This window comes from Primulina tabacum, chromosome 10, assembly GCF_025594145.1.
Source record: "Primulina tabacum isolate GXHZ01 chromosome 10, ASM2559414v2, whole genome shotgun sequence".
Taxonomy (NCBI): domain Eukaryota; kingdom Viridiplantae; phylum Streptophyta; class Magnoliopsida; order Lamiales; family Gesneriaceae; genus Primulina; species Primulina tabacum.
The window spans coordinates 41,679,899-41,700,520 of NC_134559.1; the positions used below are offsets into that span (position 1 = coordinate 41,679,899).

A 20,622-nucleotide genomic window follows, 5' to 3' on the forward strand; every position below is an offset into this window, starting at 1 on the left:
CCAAGCACGCTTAACTTCGGAGTTCTGATGGGATCCGGTGCATTAGTGCTGGTATGATCGCACCCGACATTGAGTGGGATGTTTATTTCTTATATCCCTCGAGTACGTGTGGAGCGGGCGGCGATGGACACACGCACTGCTCTCGCCCAATCATAACCATGAAGTTAAGCGTTCTGCGCGACGGCAGAGCTAGATGGGTGACCTCCCTGGGAAGACCTCGTATCGCGACCGTTACGTAAATATGGATAAAAAGTCAAATAATTGTTTTTAATGAGTTAACCGTCTCCGGAGTAATCTGCGTCATACCCTTCCGCACAGAACCGGCTCACGACAACAAAAATCGATAAATGTTCCCAGAAAATAGAAAAAAAATAAGAAGAAGGAAATAAAGAAGTAAGCTATTATTATGCCTCGGATACGATAAAATGGAACCGAATCGAATTTCGAACTTCCTAAGCGGATTTCCCGAGGAAACGAAAGCTTAACAGAAGCGGTAAATCGCAAATTAAGAGGGTCTTAGAGAAGGAATTCGGCTAAAATCTCGTCAGCTCATTGCGTAGTAATGAGTCTCGTCCGTTTGCCCGTTTACAATCAAATTAGCCTACATTTTGTCCAAATCCGGCAGTGCCGAGCTACTTTCATTTCACATGTCTTATCTGGTCTCGATCGAGATTCAGATGATTTGAGCCGAAACTCGTCTGTCAACAAGTAATCAGAAATAGAAAAACACGAAAAGGGTGCAACACGAGGACTTCCCAGGGGGTCACCCATCCTAGTACTGCGCTCTCAGCCCAAGCACGCTTACTTCGGAGTTCTGATGGGATCCGGTGCATTAGTGCTGGTATGATCGCACCCTACATTGAGTGGGATGTTTATTCTTATATCCCTCGAGTACGTGTGGAGCGGGCGGCGATGGACAACACGCGGCACTGCTCTCGCCCAATCATAACCATGAAGTTAAGCGTTCTGGCGCGATGGCAGAGCTAGGATGGGTGACCTCCCTTGGAAAGACCTCGTGTCGCGACCGTTTACGTAAATTATGGATAAAACAGTCGAAATAATTGTTTTTAATGAGTTAACCGTCTCCGGAGTAATCTGCGTCATACCCTTCCGCACAGAACCGGCTCACGACAACAAAAATCGATAAATGTTCCCAGAAAATAGAAAAAAAAATAAGAAGAAGGAAATAACGAATGTAAAGCTATTATTATGCTTGGATACGATAAAATGGAACCGAATCGAATTTCGAACTTCCTAAGCGGATTTCTCGAGGAAACGAAAGCTTAACAGAAGCGGTAAATCGCAAATTAGAGGGTCTTAGAGAAGGAATTCGGCTAAAATCTCGTCAGCTCATTGCGTAGTAATGAGTCTCGTCCGTTTGCCCGTTTACAATCAAATTAGCCTACAATTTTGTCCAAATCCGGCAGTGCCCGAGCTACTTTCATTTCACATGTCTTATCTGGTCCCGATCGAGATTCAGATGATTTGAGCCGAAAATCGTCTGTCAACAAGTAATCAAAAATAGAAAAACACGAAAAGGGGTGCAACACGAGGACTTCCCAGGGGGTCACCCATCCTAGTACTGCGCTTTCGCCCAAGCACGCTTAACTTCGGAGTTCTGATGGGATCCGGTGCATTAGTGCTGGTATGATCGCACCCGACATTGAGTGGGATGTTTATTCTTATATCCCTCGAGTACGTGTGGAGCGGGCGGCGATGGACAACACGCGGCACTGCTCTCGCCCAATCATAACCATGAAGTTAAGCGTTCTGGCGCGATGGCAGAGCTAGGATGGGTGACCTCCCTGGGAAGACCTCGTATCGCGACCGTTTACGTAAATTATGGATAAAACAGTCGAAATAATTGTTTTTAATGAGTTAACCGTCTCCGGAGTAATCTGCGTCATACCCTTCCGCACAGAACCGGCTCACGACAACAAAAATCGATAAATGTTCCCAGAAAATAGAAAAAAAAATAAGAAGAAGGAAATAACGAATGTAAAGCTATTATTATGCCTCGGATACGATAAAATGGAACCGGAATCGAATTTCGAACTTCCTAAGCGGATTTCTCGAGAAAACGAAAGCTTAACAGAAGCGGTAAATCGCAAATTAGAGGGTCTTAGAGAAGGAATTCGGCTAAAATCTCGTCAGCTCATTGCGTAGTAATGAGTCTCGTCCGTTTGCCCGTTTACAATCAAATTAGCCTACAATTTTGTCCAAATCCGGCAGTGCCCGAGCTACTTTCATTTCACATGTCTTATCTGGTCCCGATCGAGATTCAGATGATTTGAGCCGAAAATCGTCTGTCAACAAGTAATCAAAAATAGAAAAACACGAAAAGGGGTGCAACACGAGGACTTCCCAGGGGGTCACCCATCCTAGTACTGCTCTCGCCCAAGCACACTTAACTTCGGAGTTCTGATGGGATCCGATGCATTAGTGCTAGTATGATATCAGACATTTAGTGGGATGTTTATTCTTATATCCCTCGAGTACGTGTGGAGCAGGGCGGCGATGGACAACACGCGGCACTGCTCTCGCCCAATCATAACCATGAAGTTAAGCGTTCTGGCGCGATGGCAGAGCTAGGATGGGTGACCTCCCTGGGAAGACCTCGTGTCGCGACCGTTTACGTAAATTATGGATAAAACAGTCGAAATAATTGTTTTTAATGAGTTAACCGTCTCCGGAGTAATCTGCGTCATACCCTTCCGCACAGAACCGGCTCACGACAACAAAAATCGATAAATGTTCCCAGAAAATAGAAAAAAAAATAAGAAGAAGGAAATAACGAATGTAAAGCTATTATTATGCCTGGGATACGATAAAATGGAACCGGAATCGAATTTCGAACTTCCTAAGCGGATTTCTCGAGGAAACGAAAGCTTAACAGAAGCGGTAAATCGCAAATTAGAGGGTCTTAGAGAAGGAATTCGGCTAAAATCTCGTCAGCTCATTGCGTAGTAATGAGTCTCGTCCGTTTGCCCGTTTACAATCAAATTAGCCTACAATTTTGTCCAAATCCGGCAGTGCCCGAGCTACTTTCATTTCACATGTCTTATCTGGTCCCGATCGAGATTCAGATGATTTGAGCCGAAAATCGTCTGTCAACAAGTAATCAAAAATAGAAAAACACGAAAAGGGGTGCAACACGAGGACTTCCCAGGGGGTCACCCATCCTAGTACTGCGCTTTCGCCCAAGCACGCTTAACTTCGGAGTTCTGATGGGATCCGGTGCATTAGTGCTGGTATGATCGCACCCGACATTGAGTGGGATGTTTATTCTTATATCCCTCGAGTACGTGTGGAGCGGGCGGCGATGGACAACACGCGGCACTGCTCTCGCCCAATCATAACCATGAAGTTAAGCGTTCTGGCGCGATGGCAGAGGTAGGATGGGTGACCTCCCTGGGAAGACCTCGTGTCGCGACCGTTTACGTAAATTATGGATAAAACAGTCGAAATAATTGTTTTTAATGAGTTAACCGTCTCCGGAGTAATCTGCGTCATACCCTTCCGCACAGAACCGGCTCACGACAACAAAAATCGATAAATGTTCCCAGAAAATAGAAAAAAAAATAAGAAGAAGGAAATAACGAATGTAAAGCTATTATTATGCCTGGGATACGATAAAATGGAACCGGAATCGAATTTCGAACTTCCTAGGCGGATTTCTCGAGGAAACGAAAGCTGAACAGAAGCGGTAAATCGCAAATTAGAGGGTCTTAGAGAAGGAATTCGGCTAAAATCTCGTCAGCTCATTGCGTAGTAATGAGTCTCGTCCGTTTGCCCGTTTACAATCAAATTAGCCTACAATTTTGTCCAAATCCGGCAGTGCCCGAGCTACTTTCATTTCACATGTCTTATCTGGTCCCGATCGAGATTCAGATGATTTGAGCCGAAAATCGTCTGTCAACAAGTAATCAAAAATAGAAAAACACGAAAAGGGGTGCAACACGAGGACTTCCCAGGGGGTCACCCATCCTAGTACTGCTCTTCGCCCAAGCACGCTTAACTTCGGAGTTCTGATGGGATCCGGTGCATTAGTGCTGGTATGATCGCACCCGACATTGAGTGGGATGTTTATTCTTATATCCCTCGAGTACGTGTGGAGCGGGCGGCGATGGACAACACGCGGCACTGCTCTCGCCCAATCATAACCATGAAGTTAAGCGTTCTGGCGCGATGGCAGAGCTAGGATGGGTGACCTCCCTGGGAAGACCTCGTGTCGCGACCGTTTACGTAAATTATGGATAAAACAGTCGAAATAATTGTTTTTAATGAGTTAACCGTCTCCGGAGTAATCTGCGTCATACCCTTCCGCACAGAACCGGCTCACGACAACAAAAATCGATAAATGTTCCCAGAAAATAGAAAAAAAATAAGAAGAAGGAAATAACGAATGTAAAGCTATTATTATGCCTTGGATACGATAAAATGGAACCGGAATCGAATTTCGAACTTCCTAAGCGGATTTCTCGAGGAAACGAAAGCTTAACAGAAGCGGTAAATCGCAAATTAGAGGGTCTTAGAGAAGGAATTCGGCTAAAATCTCGTCAGCTCATTGCGTAGTAATGAGTCTCGTCCGTTTGCCCGTTTACAATCAAATTAGCCTACAATTTTGTCCAAATCCGGCAGTGCCCGAGCTACTTTCATTTCACATGTCTTATCTGGTCCCGATCGAGATTCAGATGATTTGAGCCGAAAATCGTCTGTCAACAAGTAATCAAAAATAGAAAAACACGAAAAGGGGTGCAACACGAGGACTTCCCAGGGGGTCACCCATCCTAGTACTGCGCTTCGCCCAAGCACGCTTAACTTCGGAGTTCTGATGGGATCCGGTGCATTAGTGCTGGTATGATCGCACCCGACATTGAGTGGGATGTTTATTCTTATATCCCTCGAGTACGTGTGGAGCGGGCGGCGATGGACAACACGCGGCACTGCTCTCGCCCAATCATAACCATGAAGTTAAGCGTTCTGGCGCGATGGCAGAGCTAGGATGGGTGACCTCCCTGGGAAGACCTCGTGTCGCGACCGTTTACGTAAATTATGGATAAAACAGTCGAAATAATTGTTTTTAATGAGTTAACCGTCTCCGGAGTAATCTGCGTCATACCCTTCCGCACAGAACCGGCTCACGACAACAAAAATCGATAAATGTTCCCAGAAAATAGAAAAAAAAATAAGAAGAAGGAAATAACGAATGTAAAGCTATTATTATGCCTGGGATACGATAAAATGGAACCGGAATCGAATTTCGAACTTCCTAAGCGGATTTCTCGAGGAAACGAAAGCTTAACAGAAGCGGTAAATCGCAAATTAGAGGGTCTTAGAGAAGGAATTCGGCTAAAATCTCGTCAGCTCATTGCGTAGTAATGAGTCTCGTCCGTTTGCCCGTTTACAATCAAATTAGCCTACAATTTTGTCCAAATCCGGCAGTGCCCGAGCTACTTTCATTTCACATGTCTTATCTGGTCCCGATCGAGATTCAGATGATTTGAGCCGAAAATCGTCTGTCAACAAGTAATCAAAAATAGAAAAACACGAAAAGGGGTGCAACACGAGGACTTCCCAGGGGGTCACCCATCCTAGTACTGCTCTTCGCCCAAGCACGCTTAACTTCGGAGTTCTGATGGGATCCGGTGCATTAGTGCTGGTATGATCGCACCCGACATTGAGTGGGATGTTTATTCTTATATCCCTCGAGTACGTGTGGAGCGGGCGGCGATGGACAACACGCGGCACTGCTCTCGCCCAATCATAACCATGAAGTTAAGCGTTCTGGCGCGATGGCAGAGCTAGGATGGGTGACCTCCCTGGGAAGACCTCGTGTCGCGACCGTTTACGTAAATTATGGATAAAACAGTCGAAATAATTGTTTTTAATGAGTTAACCGTCTCCGGAGTAATCTGCGTCATACCCTTCCGCACAGAACCGGCTCACGACAACAAAAATCGATAAATGTTCCCAGAAAATAGAAAAAAAATAAGAAGAAGGAAATAACGAATGTAAAGCTATTATTATGCCTCGGATACGATAAAATGGAACCGGAATCGAATTTCGAACTTCCTAAGCGGATTTCTCGAGGAAAACGAAAGCTTAACAGAAGCGGTAAATCGCAAATTAGAGGGTCTTAGAGAAGGAATTCGGCTAAAATCTCGTCAGCTCATTGCGTAGTAATGAGTCTCGTCCGTTTGCCCGTTTACAATCAAATTAGCCTACAATTTTGTCCAAATCCGGCAGTGCCCGAGCTACTTTCATTTCACATGTCTTATCTGGTCCCGATCGAGATTCAGATGATTTGAGCCGAAAATCGTCTGTCAACAAGTAATCAAAAATAGAAAAACACGAAAAGGGGTGCAACACGAGGACTTCCCAGGGGGTCACCCATCCTAGTACTGCGCTTCGCCCAAGCACGCTTAACTTCGGAGTTCTGATGGGATCCGGTGCATTAGTGCTGGTATGATCGCACCCGACATTGAGTGGGATGTTTATTCTTATATCCCTCGAGTACGTGTGGAGCGGGCGGCGATGGACAACACGCGGCACTGCTCTCGCCCAATCATAACCATGAAGTTAAGCGTTCTGGCGCGATGGCAGAGCTAGGATGGGTGACCTCCCTGGGAAGACCTCGTGTCGCGACCGTTTACGTAAATTATGGATAAAACAGTCGAAATAATTGTTTTTAATGAGTTAACCGTCTCCGGAGTAATCTGCGTCATACCCTTCCGCACAGAACCGGCTCACGACAACAAAAATCGATAAATGTTCCCAGAAAATAGAAAAAAAATAAGAAGAAGGAAATAACGAATGTAAAGCTATTATTATGCCCTAGGATACGATAAAATGGAACCGGAATCGAATTTCGAACTTCCTAAGCGGATTTCTCGAGGAAACGAAAGCTTAACAGAAGCGGTAAATCGCAAATTAGAGGGTCTTAGAGAAGGAATTCGGCTAAATTCTCGCCAGCTCATTGCGTAGTAATGAGTCTCGTCCGTTTGCCCGTTTACAATCAAATTAGCCTACAATTTTGTCCAAATCCGGCAGTGCCCGAGCTACTTTCATTTCACATGTCTTATCAGGTCCCGATCGAGATTCAGATGATTTGAGCCGAAAATCGTCTGTCAACAAGTAATCAAAAATAGAAAAACACGAAAAGGGGTGCAACACGAAGACTTCCCAGGGGGTCACCCATCCTAGTACTGCGCTTCGCCCAAGCACGCTTAACTTCGGAGTTCTGATGGGATCCGGTGCATTAGTGCTGGTATGATCGCACCCGACATTGAGTGGGATGTTTATTCTTATATCCCTCGAGTACGTGTGGAGCGGGCGGCGATGGACAACACGCGGCACTGCTCTCGCCCAATCATAACCATGAAGTTAAGCGTTCTGGCGCGATGGCAGAGCTAGGATGGGTGACCTCCCTGGGAAGACCTCGTGTCGCGACCGTTTACGTAAATTATGGATAAAACAGTCGAAATAATTGTTTTTAATGAGTTAACCGTCTCCGGAGTAATCTGCGTCATACCCTTCCGCACAGAACCGGCTCACGACAACAAAAATCGATAAATGTTCCCAGAAAATAGAAAAAAAATAAGAAGAAGGAAATAACGAATGTAAAGCTATTATTATGCCTCGGATACGATAAAATGGAACCGGAATCGAATTTCGAACTTCCTAAGCGGATTTCTCGAGGAAACGAAAGCTTAACAGAAGCGGTAAATCGCAAATTAGAGGGTCTTAGAGAAGGAATTCGGCTAAAATCTCGTCAGCTCATTGCGTAGTAATGAGTCTCGTCCGTTTGCCCGTTTACAATCAAATTAGCCTACAATTTTGTCCAAATCCGGCAGTGCCCGAGCTACTTTCATTTCACATGTCTTATCTGGTCCCGATCGAGATTCAGATGATTTGAGCCGAAAATCGTCTGTCAACAAGTAATCAGAAATAGAAAAACACGAAAAGGGGTGCAACACGAGGACTTCCCAGGGGGTCACCCATCCTAGTACTGCGCTTCGCCCAAGCACGCTTAACTTCGGAGTTCTGATGGGATCCGGTGCATTAGTGCTGGTATGATCGCACCCGACATTGAGTGGGATGTTTATTCTTATATCCCTCGAGTACGTGTGGAGCGGGCGGCGATGGACAACACGCGGCACTGCTCTCGCCCAATCATAACCATGAAGTTAAGCGTTCTGGCGCGATGGCAGAGCTAGGATGGGTGACCTCCCTGGGAAGACCTCGTGTCGCGACCGTTTACGTAAATTATGGATAAAACAGTCGAAATAATTGTTTTTAATGAGTTAACCGTCTCCGGAGTAATCTGCGTCATACCCTTCCGCACAGAACCGGCTCACGACAACAAAAATCGATAAATGTTCCCAGAAAATAGAAAAAAAATAAGAAGAAGGAAATAACGAATGTAAAGCTATTATTATGCTTAGGATACGATAAAATGGAACCGGAATCGAATTTCGAACTTCCTAAGCGGATTTCTCGAGGAAACGAAAGCTTAACAGAAGCGGTAAATCGCAAATTAGAGGGTCTTAGAGAAGGAATTCGGCTAAAATCTCGTCAGCTCATTGCGTAGTAATGAGTCTCGTCCGTTTGCCCGTTTACAATCAAATTAGCCTACAATTTTGTCCAAATCCGGCAGTGCCCGAGCTACTTTCATTTCACATGTCTTATCTGGTCCCGATCGAGATTCAGATGATTTGAGCCGAAAATCGTCTGTCAACAAGTAATCAAAAATAGAAAAACACGAAAAGGGGTGCAACACGAGGACTTCCCAGGGGGTCACCCATCCTAGTACTGCTCTTCGCCCAAGCACGCTTAACTTCGGAGTTCTGATGGGATCCGGTGCATTAGTGCTGGTATGATCGCACCCGACATTGAGTGGGATGTTTATTCTTATATCCCTCGAGTACGTGTGGAGCGGGCGGCGATGGACAACACGCGGCACTGCTCTCGCCCAATCATAACCATGAAGTTAAGCGTTCTGGCGCGATGGCAGAGCTAGGATGGGTGACCTCCCTGGGAAGACCTCGTGTCGCGACCGTTTACGTAAATTATGGATAAAACAGTCGAAATAATTGTTTTTAATGAGTTAACCGTCTCCGGAGTAATCTGCGTCATACCCTTCCGCACAGAACCGGCTCACGACAACAAAAATCGATAAATGTTCCCAGAAAATAGAAAAAAAATAAGAAGAAGGAAATAACGAATGTAAAGCTATTATTATGCCTGGGATACGATAAAATGGAACCGGAATCGAATTTCGAACTTCCTAAGCGGATTTCTCGAGGAAAACGAAAGCTTAACAGAAGCGGTAAATCGCAAATTAGAGGGTCTTAGAGAAGGAATTCGGCTAAAATCTCGTCAGCTCATTGCGTAGTAATGAGTCTCGTCCGTTTGCCCGTTTACAATCAAATTAGCCTACAATTTTGTCCAAATCCGGCAGTGCCCGAGCTACTTTCATTTCACATGTCTTATCTGGTCCCGATCGAGATTCAGATGATTTGAGCCGAAAATCGTCTGTCAACAAGTAATCAAAAATAGAAAAACACGAAAAGGGGTGCAACACGAGGACTTCCCAGGGGGTCACCCATCCTAGTACTGCGCTTCGCCCAAGCACGCTTAACTTCGGAGTTCTGATGGGATCCGGTGCATTAGTGCTGGTATGATCGCACCCGACATTGAGTGGGATGTTTATTCTTATATCCCTCGAGTACGTGTGGAGCGGGCGGCGATGGACAACACGCGGCACTGCTCTCGCCCAATCATAACCATGAAGTTAAGCGTTCTGGCGCGATGGCAGAGCTAGGATGGGTGACCTCCCTGGGAAGACCTCGTGTCGCGACCGTTTACGTAAATTATGGATAAAACAGTCGAAATAATTGTTTTTAATGAGTTAACCGTCTCCGGAGTAATCTGCGTCATACCCTTCCGCACAGAACCGGCTCACGACAACAAAAATCGATAAATGTTCCCAGAAAATAGAAAAAAAAATAAGAAGAAGGAAATAACGAATGTAAAGCTATTATTATGCTTGGGATACGATAAAATGGAACCGGAATCGAATTTCGAACTTCCTAAGCGGATTTCTCGAGGAAACGAAAGCTTAACAGAAGCGGTAAATCGCAAATTAGAGGGTCTTAGAGAAGGAATTCGGCTAAAATCTCGTCAGCTCATTGCGTAGTAATGAGTCTCGTCCGTTTGCCCGTTTACAATCAAATTAGCCTACAATTTTGTCCAAATCCGGCAGTGCCCGAGCTACTTTCATTTCACATGTCTTATCTGGTCCCGATCGAGATTCAGATGATTTGAGCCGAAAATCGTCTGTCAACAAGTAATCAAAAATAGAAAAACACGAAAAGGGGTGCAACACGAGGACTTCCCAGGGGGTCACCCATCCTAGTACTGCTCTTCGCCCAAGCACGCTTAACTTCGGAGTTCTGATGGGATCCGGTGCATTAGTGCTGGTATGATCGCACCCGACATTGAGTGGGATGTTTATTCTTATATCCCTCGAGTACGTGTGGAGCGGGCGGCGATGGACAACACGCGGCACTGCTCTCGCCCAATCATAACCATGAAGTTAAGCGTTCTGGCGCGATGGCAGAGCTAGGATGGGTGACCTCCCTGGGAAGACCTCGTGTCGCGACCGTTTACGTAAATTATGGATAAAACAGTCGAAATAATTGTTTTTAATGAGTTAACCGTCTCCGGAGTAATCTGCGTCATACCCTTCCGCACAGAACCGGCTCACGACAACAAAAATCGATAAATGTTCCCAGAAAATAGAAAAAAAAATAAGAAGAAGGAAATAACGAATGTAAAGCTATTATTATGCCTGGGATACGATAAAATGGAACCGGAATCGAATTTCGAACTTCCTAAGCGGATTTCTCGAGGAAACGAAAGCTTAACAGAAGCGGTAAATCGCAAATTAGAGGGTCTTAGAGAAGGAATTCGGCTAAAATCTCGTCAGCTCATTGCGTAGTAATGAGTCTCGTCCGTTTGCCCGTTTACAATCAAATTAGCCTACAATTTTGTCCAAATCCGGCAGTGCCCGAGCTACTTTCATTTCACATGTCTTATCTGGTCCCGATCGAGATTCAGATGATTTGAGCCGAAAATCGTCTGTCAACAAGTAATCAAAAATAGAAAAACACGAAAAGGGGTGCAACACGAGGACTTCCCAGGGGGTCACCCATCCTAGTACTGCGCTTTCGCCCAAGCACGCTTAACTTCGGAGTTCTGATGGGATCCGGTGCATTAGTGCTGGTATGATCGCACCCGACATTGAGTGGGATGTTTATTCTTATATCCCTCGAGTACGTGTGGAGCGGGCGGCGATGGACAACACGCGGCACTGCTCTCGCCCAATCATAACCATGAAGTTAAGCGTTCTGGCGCGATGGCAGAGCTAGGATGGGTGACCTCCCTGGGAAGACCTCGTGTCGCGACCGTTTACGTAAATTATGGATAAAACAGTCGAAATAATTGTTTTTAATGAGTTAACCGTCTCCGGAGTAATCTGCGTCATACCCTTCCGCACAGAACCGGCTCACGACAACAAAAATCGATAAATGTTCCCAGAAAATAGAAAAAAAAATAAGAAGAAGGAAATAACGAATGTAAAGCTATTATTATGCCTGGGATACGATAAAATGGAACCGGAATCGAATTTCGAACTTCCTAAGCGGATTTCTCGAGGAAACGAAAGCTTAACAGAAGCGGTAAATCGCAAATTAGAGGGTCTTAGAGAAGGAATTCGGCTAAAATCTCGTCAGCTCATTGCGTAGTAATGAGTCTCGTCCGTTTGCCCGTTTACAATCAAATTAGCCTACAATTTTGTCCAAATCCGGCAGTGCCCGAGCTACTTTCATTTCACATGTCTTATCTGGTCCCGATCGAGATTCAGATGATTTGAGCCGAAAATCGTCTGTCAACAAGTAATCAAAAATAGAAAAACACGAAAAGGGGTGCAACACGAGGACTTCCCAGGGGGTCACCCATCCTAGTACTGCTCTCGCCCAAGCACGCTTAACTTCGGAGTTCTGATGGGATCCGGTGCATTAGTGCTGGTATGATCGCACCCGACATTGAGTGGGATGTTTATTCTTATATCCCTCGAGTACGTGTGGAGCGGGCGGCGATGGACAACACGCGGCACTGCTCTCGCCCAATCATAACCATGAAGTTAAGCGTTCTGGCGCGATGGCAGAGCTAGGATGGGTGACCTCCCTGGGAAGACCTCGTGTCGCGACCGTTTACGTAAATTATGGATAAAACAGTCGAAATAATTGTTTTTAATGAGTTAACCGTCTCCGGAGTAATCTGCGTCATACCCTTCCGCACAGAACCGGCTCACGACAACAAAAATCGATAAATGTTCCCAGAAAATAGAAAAAAAAATAAGAAGAAGGAAATAACGAATGTAAAGCTATTATTATGCCTGGGATACGATAAAATGGAACCGGAATCGAATTTCGAACTTCCTAAGCGGATTTCTCGAGGAAACGAAAGCTTAACAGAAGCGGTAAATCGCAAATTAGAGGGTCTTAGAGAAGGAATTCGGCTAAAATCTCGTCAGCTCATTGCGTAGTAATGAGTCTCGTCCGTTTGCCCGTTTACAATCAAATTAGCCTACAATTTTGTCCAAATCCGGCAGTGCCCGAGCTACTTTCATTTCACATGTCTTATCTGGTCCCGATCGAGATTCAGATGATTTGAGCCGAAAATCGTCTGTCAACAAGTAATCAAAAATAGAAAAACACGAAAAGGGGTGCAACACGAGGACTTCCCAGGGGGTCACCCATCCTAGTACTGCTCTCGCCCAAGCACGCTTAACTTCGGAGTTCTGATGGGATCCGGTGCATTAGTGCTGGTATGATCGCACCCGACATTGAGTGGGATGTTTATTCTTATATCCCTCGAGTACGTGTGGAGCGGGCGGCGATGGACAACACGCGGCACTGCTCTCGCCCAATCATAACCATGAAGTTAAGCGTTCTGGCGCGATGGCAGAGCTAGGATGGGTGACCTCCCTGGGAAGACCTCGTGTCGCGACCGTTTACGTAAATTATGGATAAAACAGTCGAAATAATTGTTTTTAATGAGTTAACCGTCTCCGGAGTAATCTGCGTCATACCCTTCCGCACAGAACCGGCTCACGACAACAAAAATCGATAAATGTTCCCAGAAAATAGAAAAAAAAATAAGAAGAAGGAAATAACGAATGTAAAGCTATTATTATGCCTGGGATACGATAAAATGGAACCGGAATCGAATTTCGAACTTCCTAAGCGGATTTCTCGAGGAAACGAAAGCTTAACAGAAGCGGTAAATCGCAAATTAGAGGGTCTTAGAGAAGGAATTCGGCTAAAATCTCGTCAGCTCATTGCGTAGTAATGAGTCTCGTCCGTTTGCCCGTTTACAATCAAATTAGCCTACAATTTTGTCCAAATCCGGCAGTGCCCGAGCTACTTTCATTTCACATGTCTTATCTGGTCCCGATCGAGATTCAGATGATTTGAGCCGAAAATCGTCTGTCAACAAGTAATCAAAAATAGAAAAACACGAAAAGGGGTGCAACACGAGGACTTCCCAGGGGGTCACCCATCCTAGTACTGCTCTTCGCCCAAGCACGCTTAACTTCGGAGTTCTGATGGGATCCGGTGCATTAGTGCTGGTATGATCGCACCCGACATTGAGTGGGATGTTTATTCTTATATCCCTCGAGTACGTGTGGAGCGGGCGGCGATGGACAACACGCGGCACTGCTCTCGCCCAATCATAACAATGAAGTTAAGCGTTCTAGCGCGATGGTAGAGCTAGGATGGGTGACCTCCCTGGGAAGAACTCGTGTCGCGACCGTTTACGTAAATTATGGATAAAACAGTCGAAATAATTGTTTTTAATGAGTTAACCGTCTCCGGAGTAATCTGCGTCATACCCTTCCGCACAGAACCGGCTCACGACAACAAAAATCGATAAATGTTCCCAGAAAATAGAAAAAAAAATAAGAAGAAGGAAATAACGAATGTAAAGCTATTATTATGCCTTGGATACGATAAAATGGAACCGGAATCGAATTTCGAACTTCCTAAGCGGATTTCTCGAGGAAACGAAAGCTTAACAGAAGCGGTAAATCGCAAATTAGAGGGTCTTAGAGAAGGAATTCGGCTAAAATCTCGTCAGCTCATTGCGTAGTAATGAGTCTCGTCCGTTTGCCCGTTTACAATCAAATTAGCCTACAATTTTGTCCAAATCCGGCAGTGCCCGAGCTACTTTCATTTCACATGTCTTATCTGGTCCCGATCGAGATTCAGATGATTTGAGCCGAAAATCGTCTGTCAACAAGTAATCAAAAATAGAAAAACACGAAAAGGGGTGCAACACGAGGACTTCCCAGGGGGTCACCCATCCTAGTACTGCTCTCGCCCAAGCACGCTTAACTTCGGAGTTCTGATGGGATCCGGTGCATTAGTGCTGGTATGATCGCACCCGACATTGAGTGGGATGTTTATTCTTATATCCCTCGAGTACGTGTGGAGCGGGCGGCGATGGACAACACGCGGCACTGCTCTCGCCCAATCATAACCATGAAGTTAAGCGTTCTGGCGCGATGGCAGAGCTAGGATGGGTGACCTCCCTGGGAAGACCTCGTGTCGCGACCGTTTACGTAAATTATGGATAAAACAGTCGAAATAATTGTTTTTAATGAGTTAACCGTCTCCGGAGTAATCTGCGTCATACCCTTCCGCACAGAACCGGCTCACGACAACAAAAATCGATAAATGTTCCCAGAAAATAGAAAAAAAATAAGAAGAAGGAAATAACGAATGTAAAGCTATTATTATGCCTGGGATACGATAAAATGGAACCGGAATCGAATTTCGAACTTCCTAAGCGGATTTCTCGAGGAAACGAAAGCTTAACAGAAGCGGTAAATCGCAAGTTAGAGGATCTTAGAGAAGGAATTCGGCTAAAATCTCGTGAGCTCATTGCGTAGTAATGATTCTCGTCCGTTTGCCCGTTTACAATCAAATTAGCCTACAATTTTGTCCAAATCCGGCAGTGCCCGAGCTACTTTCATTTCACATGTCTTATCTGGTCCCGATCGAAATTCAGATGATTTGAGCCGAAAATCGTCTGTCAACAAGTAATCAATCAAAATAGAAAAACACGAAAAAGGGGTGCAACACGAGGACTTCCCAGGGGGTCATCCATCCTAGTACTTCTCTCACCCAAGCACGCTTAACTTCGGAGTTTTGATGGGATCCGGTGCATTAGTGCTGGTATGATCGCACCCGACATTGAGTGGGATGTTTATTCTTATATCCCTCGAGTACGTGTGGAGCGGGCGGCGATGGACAACACGCGGCACTGCTCACGCCCAATCATAACCATGAAGTTAAGCGTTCTAGCGCGATGGCAGAGCTAGGATGGGTGACCTCCCTGGGAAGACCTCGTGTCGCGACCGTTTACGTAAATTATGGATAAAATAGTCGAAATAATTGTTTTTAATTAGTTAACCGTCTCCGGAGTAATCTGCGTCATACCCTTCCGCACAGAAACCGCTCACGACAACAAAAATCGCATAAATATTCCCAGAAAATAGAAAAAAAAATAAGAAGAAGGTAATAGCGAATGTAAAGCTATTATTATGCCTGGGTTACGATAAAATGAAATCGGATTCGAATTTCTAACTTCCAAAGCGGATTTCTCGAGGAAATGGAAGCTTAACAGAAGCGGTAAATCGTAAATTAGAGGGTCTTAGAGAAGGAATTAGCTAAAATATCGCCAGCTCTTTGCGGAGTAATGATTCTCGTCCGTTTGCCTGTTTACAATCAAATTAGCCTATAATTTTGTCCAAATCCAGGCAGTGCTCGAGCTACTTTCATTTCACATGTCTTATCTGGTCCCGATCGAGATTCAGATGATTTGAGCCGAAAATCGTCTGTCAACAAGTAATAAAAAATAGAAAAACACGAAAAGGGGTGCAACACGAGGACTTCCCAAGGGGTCACCCATCCTAGTATTGCTCTCGCCCAAGCACGCTTAACTTCGGAGTTCTGATTGGATTTGGTGCATTAGTGCTGGTATGATCGCACCCGGACATTGAGTGAGATGTTTATTCTTATATCCCTCGAGTACGTGTGGAGCGGGCGGCGATGGACAACACGCGGCACTGCTCTCGCCCAATCATAACCATGAAGTTAAGCGTTCTGGCGCGATGGCAGAGCTAGGATGGGTGACCTCCCTGGGAAGACCTCGTGTCGCGACCGTTTACGTAAATTATGGATAAAACAGTCGAAATAATTGTTTTTAATGAGTTAACCGTCTCCGGAGTAATCTGCGTCATACCCTTCCGCACAGAACCGGCTCACGACAACAAAAATCGATAAATGTTCCCAGAAAATAGAAAAAAAATAAGAAGAAGGAAATAACGAATGTAAAGCTATTATTATGCCTGGGATACGATAAAATGGAACCGGAATCGAATTTCGAACTTCCTAAGCGGATTTCTCGAGGAAACGAAAGCTTAACAGAAGCGGTAAATCGCAAATTAGAGGGTCTTAGAGAAGGAATTCGGCTAAAATCTCGTCAGCTCATTGCGTAGTAATGAGTCTCGTCCGTTTGCCCGTTTACAATCAAATTAGCCTACAATTTTGTCCAAATCCGGCAGTGCCCGAGCTACTTTCATTTCACATGTCTTATCTGGTCCCGATCGAGATTCAGATGATTTGAGCCGAAAATCGTCTGTCAACAAGTAATCAAAAATAGAAAAACACGAAAAAGGGTGCAACACGAGGACTTCCCAGGGGGTCACCCATCCTAGTACTGCTCTCGCCCAAGCACGCTTAACTTCGGAGTTCTGATGGGATCCGGTGCATTAGTGCTGGTATGATCGCACCCGACATTGAGTGGGATGTTTATTCTTATATCCCTCGAGTACGTGTGGAGCGGGCGGCGATGGACAACACGCGGCACTGCTCTCGCCCAATCATAATCATGAAGTTAAGCGTTCTGGCGCGATGGCAGAGCTAGGATGGGTGACCTCCCTGGGAAGACCTCGTGTCGCGACCGTTTACGTAAATTATGGATAAAACAGTCGAAATAATTGTTTTTAATGAGTTAACCGTCTCTCGAAATAATTTTTTTAATGAGTTAACCGTCTCCGGAGTAGTCTGAGTCATACCCTTCCGCACAGAACCGGCTAACGACAAGCAAAAATCGATAAATTTCCCAGAAAATAGAAAAAAAAATAAGAAGAAGGAAATAACGAATGTAAAGCTATTATTATGCCTCGGATACGATAAAATGGAACCGGAATCGAATTTCGAACTTCCTAAGCGGATTTCTCGAGGAAACGAAAGCTTAACAGAAGCGGTAAATCGCAAATTAGAGGGTCTTAGAGAAGGAATTCGGCTAAAATCTCGTCAGCTCATTGCGTAGTAATGAGTCTCGTCCGTTTGCCCGTTTACAATCAAATTAGCCTACAATTTTGTCCAAATCCGGCAGTGCCCGAGCTACTTTCATTTCACATGTCTTATCTGGTCCCGATCGAGATTCAGATGATTTGAGCCGAAAATCGTCTGTCAACAAGTAATCAAAAATAGAAAAACACGAAAAGGGGTGCAACACGAGGACTTCCCAGGGGGTCACCCATCCTAGTACTGCTCTCGCCCAAGCACGCTTAACTTCGGAGTTCTGATGGGATCCGGTGCATTAGTGCTGGTATGATCGCACCCGACATTGAGTGGGATGTTTATTCTTATATCCCTCGAGTACGTGTGGAGCGGGCGGCGATGGACAACACGCGGCACTGCTCTCGCCCAATCATAATCATGAAGTTAAGCGTTCTGGCGCGATGGCAGAGCTAGGATGGGTGACCTCCCTGGGAAGACCTCGTGTCGCGACCGTTTACGTAAATTATGGATAAAACAGTCGAAATAATTGTTTTTAATGAGTTAACCGTCTCCGGAGTAATCTGAGTCATACCCTTCCGCACAGAACCGGCTCACGACAGCAAAAATCGATAAATGTTCCCAGAAAATAGAAAAAAAATAAGAAGAAGGAAATAACGAATGTAAAGCTATTATTATGCCTCGGATACGATAAAATGGAACCGGAATCGAATTTCGAACTTCCTAAGCGGATTTCTCGAGGAAACGAAAGCTTAACAGAAGCGGTAAATCGCAAATTAGAGGGTCTTAGAGAAGGAATTCGGCTAAAATCTCGTCAGCTCATTGCGTAGTAATGAGTCTCGTCCGTTTGCCCGTTTACAATCAAATTAGCCTACAATTTTGTCCAAATCCGGCAGTGCCCGAGCTACTTTCATTTCACATGTCTTATCTGGTCCCGATCGAGATTCAGATGATTTGAGCCGAAAATCGTCTGTCAACAAGTAATCAAAAATAGAAAAACACGAAAAGGGGTGCAACACGAGGACTTCCCAGGGGGTCACCCATCCTAGTACTGCTCTCGCCCAAGCACGCTTAACTTCGGAGTTCTGATGGGATCCGGTGCATTAGTGCTGGTATGATCGCACCCGACATTGAGTGGGATGTTTATTCTTATATCCCTCGAGTACGTGTGGAGCGGGCGGCGATGGACAACACGCGGCACTGCTCTCGCCCAATCATAACCATGAAGTTAAGCGTTCTGGCGCGATGGCAGAGCTAGGATGGGTGACCTCCCTGGGAAGACCTCGTGTCGCGACCGTTTACGTAAATTATGGATAAAACAGTCGAAATAATTGTTTTTAATGAGTTAACCGTCTCCGGAGTAATCTGCGTCATACCCTTCCGCACAGAACCGGCTCACGACAACAAAAATCGATAAATGTTCCCAGAAAATAGAAAAAAAATAAGAAGAAGGAAATAACGAATGTAAAGCTATTATTATGCCTGGGATACGATAAAATGGAACCGGAATCGAATTTCGAACTTCCTAAGCGGATTTCTCGAGGAAACGAAAGCTTAACAGAAGCGGTAAATCGCAAATTAGAGGGTCTTAGAGAAGGAATTCGGCTAAAATCTCGTCAGCTCATTGCGTAGTAATGAGTCTCGTCCGTTTGCCCGTTTACAATCAAATTAGCCTACAATTTTGTCCAAATCCGGCAGTGCCCGAGCTACTTTCATTTCACATGTCTTATCTGGTCCCGATCGAGATTCAGATGATTTGAGCCGAAAATCGTCTGTCAACAAGTAATCAAAAATAGAAAAACACGAAAAGGGGTGCAACACGAGGACTTCCCAGGGGGGTCACCCATCCTAGTACTGCTCTCGCCCAAGCACGCTTAACTTCGGAGTTCTGATGGGATCCGGTGCATTAGTGCTGGTATGATCGCACCCGACATTGAGTGGGATGTTTATTCTTATATCCCTCGAGTACGTGTGGAGCGGGCGGCGATGGACAACACGCGGCACTGCTCTCGCCCAATCATAACCATGAAGTTAAGCGTTCTGGCGCGATGGCAGAGGCTAGGATGGGTGACCTCCCTGGGAAGACCTCGTGTCGCGACCGTTTACGTAAATTATGGATAAAACAGTCGAAATAATTGTTTTTAATGAGTTAACCGTCTCCGGAGTAATCTGCGTCATACCCTTCCGCACAGAACCGGCTCACGACAACAAAAATCGATAAATGTTCCCAGAAAATAGAAAAAAAATAAGAAGAAGGAAATAACGAATGTAAAGCTATTATTATGCCTGGGATACGATAAAATGGAACCGGAATCGAATTTCGAACTTCCTAAGCGGATTTCTCGAGGAAACGAAAGCTTAACAGAAGCGGTAAATCGCAAATTAGAGGGTCTTAGAGAAGGAATTCGGCTAAAATCTCGTCAGCTCATTGCGTAGTAATGAGTCTCGTCCGTTTGCCCGTTTACAATCAAATTAGCCTACAATTTTGTCCAAATCCGGCAGTGCCCGAGCTACTTTCATTTCACATGTCTTATCTGGTCCCGATCGAGATTCAGATGATTTGAGCCGAAAATCGTCTGTCAACAAGTAATCAAAAATAGAAAAACACGAAAAGGGGTGCAACACGAGGACTTCCCAGGGGGTCACCCATCCTAGTACTGCTCTCGCCCAAGCACGCTTAACTTCGGAGTTCTGATGGGATCCGGTGCATTAGTGCTGGTATGATCGCACCCGACATTGAGTGGGATGTTTATTCTTATATCCCTCGAGTACGTGTGGAGCGGGCGGCGATGGACAACACGCGGCACTGCTCTCGCCCAATCATAACCATGAAGTTAAGCGTTCTGGCGCGATGGCAGAGCTAGGATGGGTGACCTCCCTGGGAAGACCTCGTGTCGCGACCGTTTACGTAAATTATGGATAAAACAGTCGAAATAATTGTTTTTAATGAGTTAACCGTCTCCGGAGTAATCTGCGTCATACCCTTCCGCACAGAACCGGCTCACGACAACAAAAATCGATAAATGTTCCCAGAAAATAGAAAAAAAAATAAGAAGAAGGAAATAACGAATGTAAAGCTATTATTATGCCTGGGATACGATAAAATGGAACCGGAATCGAATTTCGAACTTCCTAAGCGGATTTCTCGAGGAAACGAAAGCTTAACAGAAGCGGTAAATCG

General features: G+C 45.2%; 25 non-coding genes across 25 annotated transcripts; all 25 read right to left on the bottom strand.

Moving 5' to 3' along the window:
* Positions 1 to 734: 734 nt before the first annotated feature.
* LOC142509275 (5S ribosomal RNA) lies at positions 735 to 855 on the bottom strand. Its single transcript, XR_012807458.1, has one exon. It is a non-coding gene; the product is annotated as a 5S ribosomal RNA (ribosomal RNA).
* Positions 856 to 1,538: 683 nt separating this feature from the next.
* Positions 1,539 to 1,659, bottom strand: LOC142514473 (5S ribosomal RNA). Its single transcript, XR_012810364.1, has one exon. It is a non-coding gene; the product is annotated as a 5S ribosomal RNA (ribosomal RNA).
* A 684-nt stretch (positions 1,660 to 2,343) lies between these two features.
* LOC142508567 (5S ribosomal RNA) lies at positions 2,344 to 2,462 on the bottom strand. Its single transcript, XR_012806774.1, has one exon. It is a non-coding gene; the product is annotated as a 5S ribosomal RNA (ribosomal RNA).
* A 682-nt stretch (positions 2,463 to 3,144) lies between these two features.
* Positions 3,145 to 3,265, bottom strand: LOC142514475 (5S ribosomal RNA). The gene has a single exon (XR_012810366.1). It is a non-coding gene; the product is annotated as a 5S ribosomal RNA (ribosomal RNA).
* A 684-nt stretch (positions 3,266 to 3,949) lies between these two features.
* LOC142513180 (5S ribosomal RNA) lies at positions 3,950 to 4,069 on the bottom strand. Its single transcript, XR_012809141.1, has one exon. It is a non-coding gene; the product is annotated as a 5S ribosomal RNA (ribosomal RNA).
* A 683-nt stretch (positions 4,070 to 4,752) lies between these two features.
* On the bottom strand, positions 4,753 to 4,872 carry LOC142513924 (5S ribosomal RNA). The gene has a single exon (XR_012809846.1). It is a non-coding gene; the product is annotated as a 5S ribosomal RNA (ribosomal RNA).
* Positions 4,873 to 5,556: 684 nt separating this feature from the next.
* Positions 5,557 to 5,676, bottom strand: LOC142513181 (5S ribosomal RNA). The gene has a single exon (XR_012809142.1). It is a non-coding gene; the product is annotated as a 5S ribosomal RNA (ribosomal RNA).
* A 684-nt stretch (positions 5,677 to 6,360) lies between these two features.
* On the bottom strand, positions 6,361 to 6,480 carry LOC142513925 (5S ribosomal RNA). The gene has a single exon (XR_012809847.1). It is a non-coding gene; the product is annotated as a 5S ribosomal RNA (ribosomal RNA).
* Positions 6,481 to 7,164: 684 nt separating this feature from the next.
* On the bottom strand, positions 7,165 to 7,284 carry LOC142513447 (5S ribosomal RNA). The gene has a single exon (XR_012809393.1). It is a non-coding gene; the product is annotated as a 5S ribosomal RNA (ribosomal RNA).
* Positions 7,285 to 7,967: 683 nt separating this feature from the next.
* On the bottom strand, positions 7,968 to 8,087 carry LOC142513926 (5S ribosomal RNA). Its single transcript, XR_012809848.1, has one exon. It is a non-coding gene; the product is annotated as a 5S ribosomal RNA (ribosomal RNA).
* Positions 8,088 to 8,770: 683 nt separating this feature from the next.
* LOC142513183 (5S ribosomal RNA) lies at positions 8,771 to 8,890 on the bottom strand. Its single transcript, XR_012809144.1, has one exon. It is a non-coding gene; the product is annotated as a 5S ribosomal RNA (ribosomal RNA).
* Positions 8,891 to 9,574: 684 nt separating this feature from the next.
* On the bottom strand, positions 9,575 to 9,694 carry LOC142513927 (5S ribosomal RNA). Its single transcript, XR_012809849.1, has one exon. It is a non-coding gene; the product is annotated as a 5S ribosomal RNA (ribosomal RNA).
* Positions 9,695 to 10,378: 684 nt separating this feature from the next.
* Positions 10,379 to 10,498, bottom strand: LOC142513184 (5S ribosomal RNA). The gene has a single exon (XR_012809145.1). It is a non-coding gene; the product is annotated as a 5S ribosomal RNA (ribosomal RNA).
* Positions 10,499 to 11,182: 684 nt separating this feature from the next.
* LOC142514477 (5S ribosomal RNA) lies at positions 11,183 to 11,303 on the bottom strand. Its single transcript, XR_012810367.1, has one exon. It is a non-coding gene; the product is annotated as a 5S ribosomal RNA (ribosomal RNA).
* Positions 11,304 to 11,987: 684 nt separating this feature from the next.
* Positions 11,988 to 12,106, bottom strand: LOC142513535 (5S ribosomal RNA). The gene has a single exon (XR_012809477.1). It is a non-coding gene; the product is annotated as a 5S ribosomal RNA (ribosomal RNA).
* Positions 12,107 to 12,790: 684 nt separating this feature from the next.
* LOC142513547 (5S ribosomal RNA) lies at positions 12,791 to 12,909 on the bottom strand. The gene has a single exon (XR_012809488.1). It is a non-coding gene; the product is annotated as a 5S ribosomal RNA (ribosomal RNA).
* A 684-nt stretch (positions 12,910 to 13,593) lies between these two features.
* LOC142513185 (5S ribosomal RNA) lies at positions 13,594 to 13,713 on the bottom strand. Its single transcript, XR_012809146.1, has one exon. It is a non-coding gene; the product is annotated as a 5S ribosomal RNA (ribosomal RNA).
* Positions 13,714 to 14,397: 684 nt separating this feature from the next.
* LOC142513559 (5S ribosomal RNA) lies at positions 14,398 to 14,516 on the bottom strand. Its single transcript, XR_012809499.1, has one exon. It is a non-coding gene; the product is annotated as a 5S ribosomal RNA (ribosomal RNA).
* Positions 14,517 to 15,203: 687 nt separating this feature from the next.
* LOC142514536 (5S ribosomal RNA) lies at positions 15,204 to 15,322 on the bottom strand. The gene has a single exon (XR_012810425.1). It is a non-coding gene; the product is annotated as a 5S ribosomal RNA (ribosomal RNA).
* A 685-nt stretch (positions 15,323 to 16,007) lies between these two features.
* LOC142506534 (5S ribosomal RNA) lies at positions 16,008 to 16,126 on the bottom strand. The gene has a single exon (XR_012804823.1). It is a non-coding gene; the product is annotated as a 5S ribosomal RNA (ribosomal RNA).
* Positions 16,127 to 16,810: 684 nt separating this feature from the next.
* LOC142506564 (5S ribosomal RNA) lies at positions 16,811 to 16,929 on the bottom strand. The gene has a single exon (XR_012804853.1). It is a non-coding gene; the product is annotated as a 5S ribosomal RNA (ribosomal RNA).
* A 717-nt stretch (positions 16,930 to 17,646) lies between these two features.
* LOC142513570 (5S ribosomal RNA) lies at positions 17,647 to 17,765 on the bottom strand. The gene has a single exon (XR_012809510.1). It is a non-coding gene; the product is annotated as a 5S ribosomal RNA (ribosomal RNA).
* A 683-nt stretch (positions 17,766 to 18,448) lies between these two features.
* LOC142513582 (5S ribosomal RNA) lies at positions 18,449 to 18,567 on the bottom strand. The gene has a single exon (XR_012809521.1). It is a non-coding gene; the product is annotated as a 5S ribosomal RNA (ribosomal RNA).
* A 683-nt stretch (positions 18,568 to 19,250) lies between these two features.
* On the bottom strand, positions 19,251 to 19,370 carry LOC142510771 (5S ribosomal RNA). The gene has a single exon (XR_012808678.1). It is a non-coding gene; the product is annotated as a 5S ribosomal RNA (ribosomal RNA).
* Positions 19,371 to 20,054: 684 nt separating this feature from the next.
* Positions 20,055 to 20,173, bottom strand: LOC142513593 (5S ribosomal RNA). Its single transcript, XR_012809532.1, has one exon. It is a non-coding gene; the product is annotated as a 5S ribosomal RNA (ribosomal RNA).
* Between the last annotated feature and the right edge of the window lie 449 nt (positions 20,174 to 20,622).